This window comes from Colobus angolensis, unplaced genomic scaffold (assembly GCF_000951035.1).
Source record: "Colobus angolensis palliatus isolate OR3802 unplaced genomic scaffold, Cang.pa_1.0 Scaffold124, whole genome shotgun sequence".
NCBI lineage: Eukaryota > Metazoa > Chordata > Mammalia > Primates > Cercopithecidae > Colobus > Colobus angolensis.
The window spans coordinates 2034295-2047721 of record NW_012113586.1 but is presented as its reverse complement, the minus strand read 5'-3'; positions in this window follow the sequence as shown (position 1 = coordinate 2047721).

Sequence of the window (13427 nt, the reverse complement as noted above, 5' to 3'; positions counted from 1 at the left end):
CAACATTGCACAAGTATACATATGTAACAAACCTGCACGTTATGCACATGTACCCTAGAACTTAAAGTATAATAAAAAAAGAAAAAAAAAAGAAAAGATTTCACAGCCAAGAAGAGCATGGTCTAAAATGCACACTTTCTGCAGTCCTTTGGGGAAGTTGAAGCTCAGGGTGGCAGACATTTGAGTGAATCAGACAGATCACTGATCAGACTGAATCAAGTACACGTATATGCAGTACAGGACAAAGCAAGAATCAAATTCTATGACAGTCCTTGGGTAAGAAATATCCTCTTCTGCAGAAATGTCTCCAGAGAAATATACATTTCATTGGTCAGGGAACCGAACCTATGATTTCTTTCCATTAAGAAAGGCTGTATGTTAACTGACCTATATTAGCTAGTTGGCTGTGTAGAAATATGTGGAAAGAGTTATCAACATCAGAGACCAAATACATCTTGGATATCTCTTATCCTACCAAATTAGAAAGGCAGTGGTATCTTGACCTCCCTTCTAGAATTAATTTCTGGAATTATGTTACTTTCAGGGAATTCATTTTGCATTCCAAGGATATTATGGAGAAGTGGAGATTTTGGTGAATCAAGCCCCTTTCTCAGTAGAATTTCTGAATACAGTAGAAAAGAAAATTGAGGGAAGAAATTATGATCATAAATGGGATCAGAAAAATGTCTATAAAATTTTATAATAGTATATGTATGATGGCTATACTAGATATCTGGCAAGTCTAACAGAAATTAAGGTTGCATTTCTGATCCAGTAGTATGTAAGCTTATGAAAAGCACTGATCACGCATTAAATCAACACCATCTAGTGGGTCTTCAGCAATCATTCATATGCAAGCCATTTAGAGACAAGAGGCAATGTGCATAACACTCAATGCAAATATGTAAGATTTGGAGAAAGCCAGGCCTGGTTTGAAGCTTTTGATAGTTTTTTATGAAATAAGGTGATATGGTTCGGCTTTGTGTTCCCACCCAAATCTCATCTTGAATTGTAAACCCCATAATCCCCGTGTGTCAAGGGAGAGACCAGGTGGAGGTAATGAAATCATGGGGATTGTTTCTCCCATGCTGTTCTTGTGACAGTGAGTGAGTTCTCATGGGATCTGGTGGTTTTAAGGGGCTCGTCCCACTTCGCTCAGCATTTCTCCTTCCTGCCACCACGTGAAGAAAGTGCCTTGCTTCCTCTTTGCCTTCCACCATGATTGTAAGTTCCTGAGGCCTCCACAGTCATCTGAACTGTGAGTCAGTTAAACCTCCTTCCTTATAAATTACGCAGTTTGGGGCAATTCTTAAAACAGTGTAAACATGGACTAATACATAAGGATAAAAATGTCTTTCTTGCAAGGCCATTGGGAAAATTTCAGCTCTAATTTTTGAATTAAGCTTACTCTTGTCAAGTGTAACGATGCCTCTCTAGCTCATTATGATGGGGAAAAGTTTAGACTTGAGGAAAATTCTGAGAAAGCATCAGGGCCTGTGTGGTAATCTAAACTTTCATTCTTCTCTTCTGAGAAAGAAGAGATGGAAGTGCCATCCATACTGGGAAATGTGATTGAGGCTTTGCTCCATCTGTTCTGGAGGTGAGCTATCCTTGTCTGATGTAGCCATTTCTTGGACTCCAACAAATACAGTCAAAATGAGCACTATCTATAAGAAAAATAAAAAGAATAAAACAAATTGACATAATTAACACACAAAGACTTTAAATATCTGTTATAAATGGTCTCATGGCTTTAAAGGAAAACTTTGATCATAAATAGAAAACAAATAGGAATATCAGTAGGAAAATGGAGAGTTAATAAAAGGAACAAAATGGAAATTTACACTGAAAATCACAATATCTGATATGAAAAACACGTTAAATGGACTTACTATCAGATTAGACATTATAGGAGAAAATATTGCTGAATTCAAAGACATTACAATGGAAACTATGCAAACTGAACCATATAGAAAAAAATGGCTGACGAAAAATGGACAATGAACAGAGCTTTAGTGACTTGCGGGCAAAATAAGAGAGTTTAACATATCTGTAGAATACCAGAACAAGATGAGAGAAATATTGACACAGGAAAATATATTTTAAAAAGTAACAGTGGAATATTTTTCAGATTTGATGAAAATATAAACCCACAATTTCAAGAAGTTCAATGAATTCTAAGCAGTATAAACAGACATACCAATAGAAGCACATAATATAATTGCTGAAAACCAATGATAAAGACAAAATCCTAAAACTGGATAGAGAAAAAGATACATATAACAGAACCACAAAATTTGCTAATAACTTCTCATCAGCAATGACAGAAGCCAGAAGATGAGAGCATAAGATCTTTAAATTGCTAGAAAAAAGAGTCAACCTAGAATTCCAATTGCAGTGAAAATATTCTCCAAAATGAAGGTGAAACAAAGACATTTTTGGTCAAACAGAATGAAAAAAATGTCTTTTTCCGAATGCCTGCATTATTAGAATTACTAATGGAAGTTCCTCAGGGTGAAGAAAAATGATACCAAATGGAAACTCAGATCTAGAAAGTACCGAGAACGGCAAATATGTGGCCAAATATAAAAGACAGACTTTTTTTTTCATTTCTTAATTTCTAAAAACATTATTGTCTATTAAAGCAAAAACAATAATAATGTACTACAGGACTTAAAACATTTAAAAGTAAAATTTTTAATAAGAATAGCAAAGGGAATGGGAAAAGGGTAATTACAGAATACTCTTTTAGGGTTCTCACATTATACACGATGTGATGTAATATTAATTGACAGACTGTGGTAGATTCAAAACCCTAGAGAAATCACTTAACAAATAAAACAGAAAAGTATGCCAAGTATCCAGTACAAGAGATACTAAATACTGAAAAATACCGAATCTGTAGAAGGTTGAAAAGGAGAGAAAAGGAACAACAGCAGTAACAGCAAATAAATGCCATAAATAGAAAACAAAGAGTAAGATGACAGACTAAAATTAACCGTATTGATAACTGCATTAGAAAGTAAAATGAAATATATGCTATTTGTAAGCAACATACTTTCAGTATGACATAGATAGTTTGAAATTAACACAATGGAAAAAGATGTATCATGTAATCAATACACATAAGAAAAGTGGCTTGGCTATATCAATAACATGCAAAATAGACTTAACAAAAGGATCAATTCATCGTGCAAAATAGACTTAACAACAAAAGGATCAATTTATCAGGAAAAAAAAATACAGTCCAACACAATTCGTTATAATTCCTGGTTGATTTTAGTCTATTATATTAATTTAATATAAAAACATATTAAGCCACAATAACAGAGTTAACTATAAGATGTACAGAACAAGACACACAAGGAATGCTAAATCATACCCTGGGGCTAAGGGAGGCTTCCTAAGTAACACATACTTTGAATAGGGGATAGCTCCCAAAGGCCAGCATTCAGATCTCACTGGAGGTGTGGTTGCAGATCACTGAGTGGCAGAGAAGCTTCCTGTGCTCCCAGGTCGTTGTTAGAACAATTGCATGTCCACATGTAAAATCATGAATCTAGACCCTTATCCTATACTATACATGTATATATATAATATATAATATGTTTATATATATAATTAAATTAACTCAAAATGTATCATTGACCTAAATGTAATAGCTAAAACCATAACACTTCTACAAGGGAACATGATACAATTGCATGTCCACATGTAAAATCATGAATCTAGACCCTTATCCTATACTATACATGTATATATATAATATATAATATGTTTATATATATATATAAATTAACTCAAAATGTATCATTGACCTAAATGTAATAGCTAAAACCATAACACTTCTACAAGGGAACATGATAAAATCTTTGTGACCTAGAGTTAAGGTTTCTTACATAGTATACAAAAGCACTAACCACAAAATAAAATAATGATGAATTGGGTTTTATCAAAATTCAAAATTTTTGTGCTCCCAAATATAATTATGTATAAAATGAAAAGGCTAGCCAAAGACAGGGGAAAATATTTACAAACAAAATACTAAAAATCAGCTTGTATCCAGAATATATAAAGATTTCTTACAGCTAAATAGTAAAACAAACAACCCAGTTGAGATATGGGCAAGAGATTTAATGGTCACGTATAGCAGAAAGTAGATGAATGGCAAATAAGTATGTGTAAAGATGCTTATTATCATTAATCATTAGAGATATGCTACGTGCCATACTGTATTAAAGACACATGACACACTACATCTCCACTATAATGGCTAAAGCTAACAAGACAGGCAATACCAAATGTTGGTGAAGATGTGGTGGAACAGCTTGAATGCTCATATATTTCCAGTGGAATTATAAAATGGTACAGTCACTTTGGAAAACAATTTTATAGTTTCTTATAGAATTAAACATTCACTTATCATATGAACCATAAGTCTCACTCGTAAGTATTTACCCCAGAGAAAATAAAAATCTAAGTTCACACAAAACCCTGTAACACTCTAGATTTGTGCATTTCATTGCATGAATGATACATTTAATTTTTAAAAATGAAAGTCAGAAAATGTATTTTTAAAAGTATTATAACGACAACACAAATAATTACCTGACAGTACAAAGCAATTGTAGAAAATATATGTGATACATTTATTTACTTATTTGTTTTTTTACTTACTTACTTACTTATTTATTTATTGAGACGGAGTTTCGCTCTGCCGCCCAGGCTGGAGTGCAGTGGCGTGGTCTCTGCTCACGGCAAGCTCCGCCTTCCAGGTTCACTCCATTCTCCTGCCTCTGCCTCCTGAGTAGCTGGACTACAGGTGCCTGCCACCACGCCTGGCTAACTTTTTGTATTTTGGGTAGAGACAGGGTTTCATCGTGTTAGCCAGGATGGTCTCAATCTCCTAATGTCGTGATCCACCCACCTCGACCCAAAGTGCTGGGATTACAGGCGTGAGCCACTGTGCCCAGACGTATGTGATACATTTATATAATGTACAGTGTGGAAAACCAGTCTGGCTCCTGAAGCAAAGGTTAATAAGGCAATTGGCTTTGGTTCTATTCCCAGGCCGACTGAAGAAGAACCAGGGTTCTTGGAGACATTAGTCTACCTTCTCACGTAAAGGGTTGGGCCTATGACCCTGAATTCACAGTTTGGCCATGGTAGGTAGCAGAAGGAAGTCCATAGATACATGTCTTCAGTGAATGAAAGACATAGCCTGACGGATTTCCAGAACTGATAAATTTTTTTGGTGAGAAGCAAGAATGACAGGGTCAATAAGTATGTCAGAGTAAAGAAAACTCTTTCCAAAAGACAAAAATGCCCAGCCTCAATGTCTAAGTCACTGGAAATGCTAAATAGTACACAGAGTTCCTTTCACAATACCAGTTTAGTTGGGCCGTAGTCAGCCAGCTGTAGATGTTTTAAAATATAAAACAAATTTCCTAGCAATCCGTTTGCAGCAAATTTTTGTTGCACATATTGTTGCTTGGCTTACTGCTTTATGTTTCAGTCAAATCTGGAGCATTGAATTTGTTATGGGCATGGGGACTTTGTTTTCCCTCAGAATCTCTGCTTTCTCTGATCAGGATTGGAGCTTCCAAATCTTTCCAGCAGTCACAGGAAGCCACTAAACACAGTTCCTGATGGGAAAGACTCTGAGGAATGTGAAACCTGGTATAGTGCTTAAGGATGATATCTCCAGGAGTGTAGCAGAAACAATCAATAATAATACTGAAGTTCAGTCTCTTGGGGAATTTACATTTGATTTAAAAACAGTCACTGTGTGAATATTCTGATTTTTCTAAAAGGAATGTGGGTGCAAAATGAAGTCTAGAAGGAGGTGGCATGACCTGAGTTTCCTGTTTTTATGGCTTTTATAAAATCAAGCCTGAAGCTGCACCAGGCAGGACAGCCAAAACTGATAAGAAAACTATAGCCTTATTGGTTTGAATAATCAGAGGACAGAATTTGGAGCAACTACAGTTGCTGGAAAATTATGGTAGAAATTTTGGAAAGGAGCAATCCAAAGAGAGAGTATCCTTAATTCTCTGAATAACTTTTGGCCTAACTTCTGGGGACTCCAGAACTATGTATTTGAGGGCAGATTCTAAGCAGCCCAATAAAGAACTGAATTGAGATTATTTAAGCCAGCACTCCCCATAGGGATACAAAGTTTTCAGTATGGATTTACTCAAATTAAGTGCCCGTTGAAACAAATGCAGACACATGATTAGCACTCTTCAGAGGAATATAATAGAATCCAGAATGTCTACAACTTATTATTCACAATATCCATGATGTAATTCAAAACTGGCGGACATACAAAGAAACAGGGAAACCTGACTAGTTCCTAAAGTGAAAGACAGTTTGTAACCATTCCTGAAATGACCCAGATGTTGGAATTAGTAGACAGTATTTTAAAGCAACTATGCTTAAGAATGTAAATGAAAATGTTCTTACGATGAATTAATGACAAAAGGATCTTAGCAGAGAAATAAAAGGAGCAAGTAGAACTGAACTGAATAATGCAATACTTGCATCACAAAAAATCTACTTGATGGTTTTAACAATAGAAAAAACAGTAGAAAAAAGATAATGGAAGAGTTAGTGAACTTGAAGATAAATTATTTAATCTAGAGAACAGAGAGAAAAATTGCGGGCAGGGGAAATGAATAGATCTGAGGAATAATATCAATAAGTCTAGTATACATGTATTTGAGTCCCAGATTGATAGTAGAGAGACAAGGAAGTAGAAAATATTTTGGAAGAAATAGGGACATTGGGCTGGGCACAGTGGCTCATGCCTCTAATCCCAGCATTTTGGAAGGCCAAGGTGGGTGGATCATCTGAAGCCAGGAGTTCAAGGCCAGCCTGAACAACATGGTGAAACCCCACCTCTACTGAAAATACAAAAATTAGCTGGATGTGATGGTGCATGCCTGTAATCCCAGCTACTTTGGAGGCTGAGGCAGGAGAATTGCTTGAATCTTGGAGGCAGAGGTTGCAGTAAGCCGAGATTGCGCCATTGCACTCTAGCCTTGGCAATAAGAGTGAAACTCCATCTAAAAAAAAAAGAAAGAAAGAAAGAAAGAAAGAAAGAAAGAAAGAAAGAAAGAAAGAAAGAAATAGGGACATTGATTCAATAAATGACCTAAACGTTATTTATTAATAGTGGAATGCATAGGTTGGGCAATTGGGGGCAGTTCACTCTTGGTCTAGCCAATAAGGGGTACATTTTTTGAAGATAATAAACAAAATAAAAATAACTCAAAGTTAATCTTTTTTAAAATTATCACTGTGTGCTGGCACTTGTAAAGAATATCAATTACAAGATATTTCATCCTGCTTGGGAGACAGGCAAGATGGACAACTACAAACAGCTCTGGTATGCAGCTCCCAGCGAGACCGACACAGAAGGCAGGTGATTGCTGCCGTTCCAGCTAAGCCTCCGCTGGTGATATCCAGGCAAACAGGGTCTGGAGTGGACCTCCAGCAAACTCCAGCAGACTTGCAGAAGAGGGGCCTGACTTTAGAAGGAAAACTAACAAACAGAAAGCAATAACATCAACATCAACCAAAAGGATGCCCACGCAAAAACCCCATCCAAAGGTCATCAGCATCAAAGATCAAAGATAGATAAATCTAAGAAGATGAGAAAAAAACCAGAACCAAAATGCGGAAAATTCCAAAAACCAGAATGTCTCTTCTCCTTCAAATGATTGCAGCTCCTCACCAGCAAAGGCACAAAACTGGATGGAGAGGGAGTTTGACAACTTGACAGAAGTAGGCTTCAGAAGGTGAGCAATAACAAAGTCCTCTGAGCTAAAGAAGCATGTTCTAACCCAACGCAAGGAAGCTAAGAACTTTGATAAAAGGTTACAGGAACAGGTAACTAGAATAACCGCTTTAGAGAAGAACACAAATGACCTGATGGAGCTGAAAAACACAGCACAAGAACTTCATGAAGCATGCACAAGTATTGATAGCTAAATCAATCAAGCAGAAGAAAGGATATCAGAGATTGAAGATCAACTTAATGAAATAAAGCATGAAGACAAGATTAGAGAAAAAGGAATGAAAAGGAACGAAAAAAACCTCCAAGAAATAGGGGACTATGTGAAAAGACCAAACCAAAGATTGATTGGTGCACCTGAAAGTGACAGGGGGAATGAAACCAAGTTAAAAACCACTCTTCAGGATATTATCTGGGAGAACTTCCCCTAGTTAGCAAGACAGGACAACATTCAAATTCAGGAGATACAGAAAACACCACTAAGATACCCCTTGAGAAGAGCAACCCCAAGACACATATTCGTCAGATTCACCAAGGTTGAAATGGAGGAAAAAATGTTAACGGCAGCCAGAGAGAAAGGTCAAGTTACCTACAAAGGCAAGCCCATTGGGCTAACAGCGGACCTCTCTAAAGAAACCCTATAAGCCAGAAGAGAGTGGGGGCCAATATTCAATTTTCTTAAAGAAAAGAATTTTCAACCCATAATTTCGTATCCAGCCAAATTTAGCTTCATAGGGGAAGGAGAAATAAAATCCTTTACAGAGAAGCAAATGCTGAGGGATTTTTTCACCCCCAAGCCTGCCTTACAAGAACTCCTATAGGAAGCACTAAATGTGGAAAGGAAAAACTGGTTCCAGCCACTGCAAAAACATACCAAAATATAAAGATCAATGACAGTATGAAGAAACTGCATCAACTAATATGCAAAATAACCAGCTGGCATCATGATGACAGGATTGAATTCACACATAACAATATTAACCTTAAATGGGCTAAATGCCCGAATTAAAAGACACAGACTGGTAAATTGGATAAAGAGTCAAGACCTATTGGTGTACTATATTCAGGAGACCCATCTGATGTGCAAAGACACATATAGGCTCAAAATAAAGGGATGGAGAAATATTTACCAAACAGATGGAAAGAAAAAAGAAGCAGGGGTAACAATCCTAGTCTCTGATAAAATATACTTTAAACCAACAAGATAAAAAAAGACAAAGAAGGGTATTACATAATGTTAAAGAGGTCAATGTAACAAGAAAACCTATCTTAAATATATATGCACCCAGTACAGGAGCACCCAGATTCATAAAGCAAGTTCTTAGAGACCTGCAAAGAGACGTTGACTCCCACATAATAATAATGGGAGACTTTAACACCCCACTGTCAATATTAGACAGATCAATGAGACAGAAAATTAACAAGGATATTCAGGACTTGAACTCAGTTCTGGAGGAAGTGGACCTAATAGACATCTACAGAACTCTTCACCCTAAATCAACAGAATATACATTCTTCTCAGCATCACATAGCACTTACTCAAAAATTGACCACATAATTGGAATTAAAACACTCTTCAGCAAATCTAAAGAACGGAAATCATAACAGTCTCTCAGACCACAGTGCAATCAAATTAGAACTCAGGATTAAGAAACTCACTCAAAACCACACAACTACATGGAAACTGAACAACCTGCTCCTGAATGACTACTGAGTAAATACCCAAATTAAGGCAGAAATAAATAAGTTCTTCAAAACCAATGAGAACAAAGACACAACATACCAGAACCTCTGGGCACAGCTAAAACAGTGTTTAGAGGGAAATTTATGGCACTGAATGCCCACATCAGAAAGCAGGAAAGATCTAAAATCAACACCCTAACATCACAATTAAAAGAACTAGAGAAGCAAGAGCAAACGAATTCAAAAGGTAGCAGAAGACAAGAAATAACTAAGATCAGAGCAGAACTGAAGGAGATAGAGACACAAAAAACCCTCCAAAAATCAGTGAATCCAGCAGCTGGTTTTTTGAAAAGATTAAGAAAATAGATAGTTAGCCACCCAGACTAATAAAGAAAAGAGAGAGAATCAAATAGACACAATAAAAAATGAAAAAGGGGATATCATCACTGATCCCACAGAAATACAAATTGCCATCAGAGAATATTATAAATACCTCCATGCAAATACACTAGGAAATCGAGAAGAAATGGATAAATTCCTGGACACATACACCCTCCCAAGACTAAACCAGGAAGGAATCAAATCCCTGAATAAAGCAATAACAATTTCTGAAATTGAGGCAGTAATTAACAGCCTACCAACCAAAAAAAGCCCAGGACCAGATGGATTCACAGCCGAATTCTACCAGAGGTAAAAAGAGGAGATGGTACCATTCCTTCTGAAACTATTCCAAACAATAGAAGAAGAGGGACTCCTCCCTAACTGATTTTATGAGGCCAGCATAATCTTGATATCAAAACCTCGCAGAGACACAACAAAAAAAGAAAGTTTCAGACCAATACCCCTGATGAACATCGATGCAAAAATCCTCAATAAAACACTGGCAAACCGAGTCCAGGAACACATCAAAAGGCTTATCCACCACAATCAAGTCAGCCTCATCCCTGGGAAGCAAGGCTGGTTCAACATACACAAACCAATAAAGGTAATCCATCCCATAAACAAAACCAATGACAAAAACCACATGATTATCTCAATAGATGCAGAAACTGCCTTTGATAAAATTCAGCACCACTTCATGCTAAAAACTCTCAATAAACTAAGTTTTGATGGAGTATATCTCAAAATAATAAGAGCTGTTTATAGCAAACCTACATTCAATAGCATACTGAATGGGCAAAAGCTGGAAGTATTCCCTTTGAAAACCGGCACAAGGCAAAGATGCCCTCTCTCAGCACTCCTATTTAATACAGTATTGGAAGTTCAGGCCAGGGCAATCAGGCAAGAGGAAGGAATAAAGGGTATTCAAATAGGAAGAGAGGAAGTCGAATTATCTCTGTTTTCAGATGACATGATTGAATATTTTGAATACATATGTAACTTTCAAATTAGCACCTGTTAAAAACTTACCATTTAATAAATATTCTGTCTTATAAAGGAGTTAATGTGGAGTACTTCAGTTAAATACTTCTCATGACAGGTATATAAATTCATTCTAAGAGCAAATTTATAAATTTTGGAATAATTAGAGTGCATTTTATATACAGTTTTGTCTACAACTCCTAAATGCTGTATATTCCTGCTGTAATTCAAAATAATAAATGATAACACTGTTACTGTAAAGATAAAGAAACAGAATGTGAGTTTTTCAATTTTGTCATTTGGTATGACCACATGGAGTTATTGTGTTTAAATTTTAAACAACAAAACAGAGTGAATCTGTGAGGTGTAATATTTGTTTGGGATAAGTAAAAATTTTAGTTCATATGTGAAACTTTTATATGATCTTGAAAAATTTTTTTTAAGGAACTAAATCATCTCCTTTGTGGCAACATAGTTGCAGCTGGAGCCATCGTCCTAAGCAAGTTACCACAGAAACAGAAAACCAAATACTGCATGTTCTCACAAATGGGAGCTAAACATTGGGTACACACGGACACAATTATGGGAACAATAAATACTAGGGACTCCAAAAACAAGGAGGGAGAGAGGAGGGAAAGGTTGAAAAATTACCTGTCTGGTATTCTGTTCACTGCTTAGGTGATGGGATCATTAGAAGCCCAAACCTCAGCATCACACAATATATCCGTGTAATAAACTTGCATGAAACTCAACTAAAACTTAACTAAAATAAATAAAATATTTTAAAATTGACATGTATCCCCCTTTACATAGTTATCTATTTATCTTTAGGTTAAAGAACAAATGCAGAGGTATAAAATTACTTCAGTCATACAATTTAGTCATAGTATAAATTGTCCCTTTTGCTGACATTTTTGTTGTATTAAAATTCACTTAGTTATTAGACAATTATTTACATAACACATTTACATAGAATTTTAATATAAGCACCAAAGCTAAAACTGCTAGGTTAATATAAAAGCTACTGATTTCAAATTCAGGAGGCGCACCCAAGATGGCCAAATAGGAACAGCTCCAGCCTCCAGCTCCCAGCGTGAGCGACACAGAAGATGGGTTATTTCTGCATTTTCAACTGAGGTACCAAGTTCATCTCACTGGGTCATGTCGGACAGTTGGCACTGGTCTGCAGGTGCAGCCCGACTAGCCAGAGCTGAAGCAGGGCGAGGCATTGCTTCACCTGGGAAGTGCAAGGGGGAAGGGAATTCCTTTTCCTAGCCAAAGGAAGTTGAGACACACAACACCTGGAAAATTGGGTAACTCCCACCCTGATACTGTACTTTACCAAGGGTCTTAGCAAATGGCACACCAGGAGATTGTATCCCACACCAGGCCCAGAGGGTCCCATGCCCACAGAGCCTCCCTCATTGCTAGCACACCAGTCTGAGATCTAACTGCAAGGTGGCAGTGAGGCTGGGGGAGGGGTGCCCACCATTGCTGACGCTTAAGTAGGTAAACAAAGCCACCTGGAAGCTCGAATTGGGTGGAGCCCATGACAACTCAGGGAGGCTGGCCTGCCTCTATAGACTCCACCTCTGGGGACAGGGCACAGCTAAACAAAAAGCAGCAGAAGCCTTGGCAGAGGTAAATGCCCCCATCTGACAGATTTGAAGAGAGCAGTGGATCTCCCAGCATGGAAGTTGAGATCTGAGAACGGACAGACTGTCTGCTCAAGTGGGTCCCTGACCCCTGAGTAGCCTAACTGGGAGACAACCCCCACTAGGTGCAGACTGACACCTCACACCTCACATGGCGGGGTACACCCCTGTGAAGAAGCTTCCAAAGCAAGAATCAGACAGCAACAATCACTGTTCAGCAATATTCTGTCTTCTGCAGCCTCCGCTTCTCATACCCAGGCAAATAGGATCTGGAGTGGACCTCAAGCAAACTCCAACAGACCTACAGCTGAGGGTCCTGATTGTTAGAAGGAAAACTAACAAACAAAAAGGACACCCTCACCAAAACCCCATCAGTATGTCACCATCATCAAAGACCAAAGGCAGATAAAACCACAAAGATGGGGAAAAAGCAGTGCAGAAAAGCTGCAAATTCAAAAAATCAGAGCGCATCTCCCTCTCCAAAGCAACGCAGCTCATTGCCAGCAATGGAACAAAGCTGGATGGAGAATGACTTTGACGAATTGAGAGAAGAAGGCTTCAGTTGATCAAACTTCTCAGAGCTAAAGGAGGAACTATGTAACCAGCGCAAAGAAACTCAAAACCTTGAGAAAAGATTTGACAAATGGCTAACTAGAATAACCAATGTAGAGAAGTACTTAAAAGAACCGACAGAGATGAAAGCCATAACACGAGAATTATGTGACAAATGCACAAACTTCAGTAACTGACTCGATCATCTGGAAGAAAGAGTATCAGCAATTGAAGATCAAATGAATGAAATGAAGTGAGAAGATAAGTGTAGAGAAAAAAGAGTAAAAAGAAATGAACAAAGCCTTCAAGAAATATGGGATTATGTGAAAAGACCAAATCTACGTCTGATTGGTGTGCCTGAAAGTGATGGGGAAAAT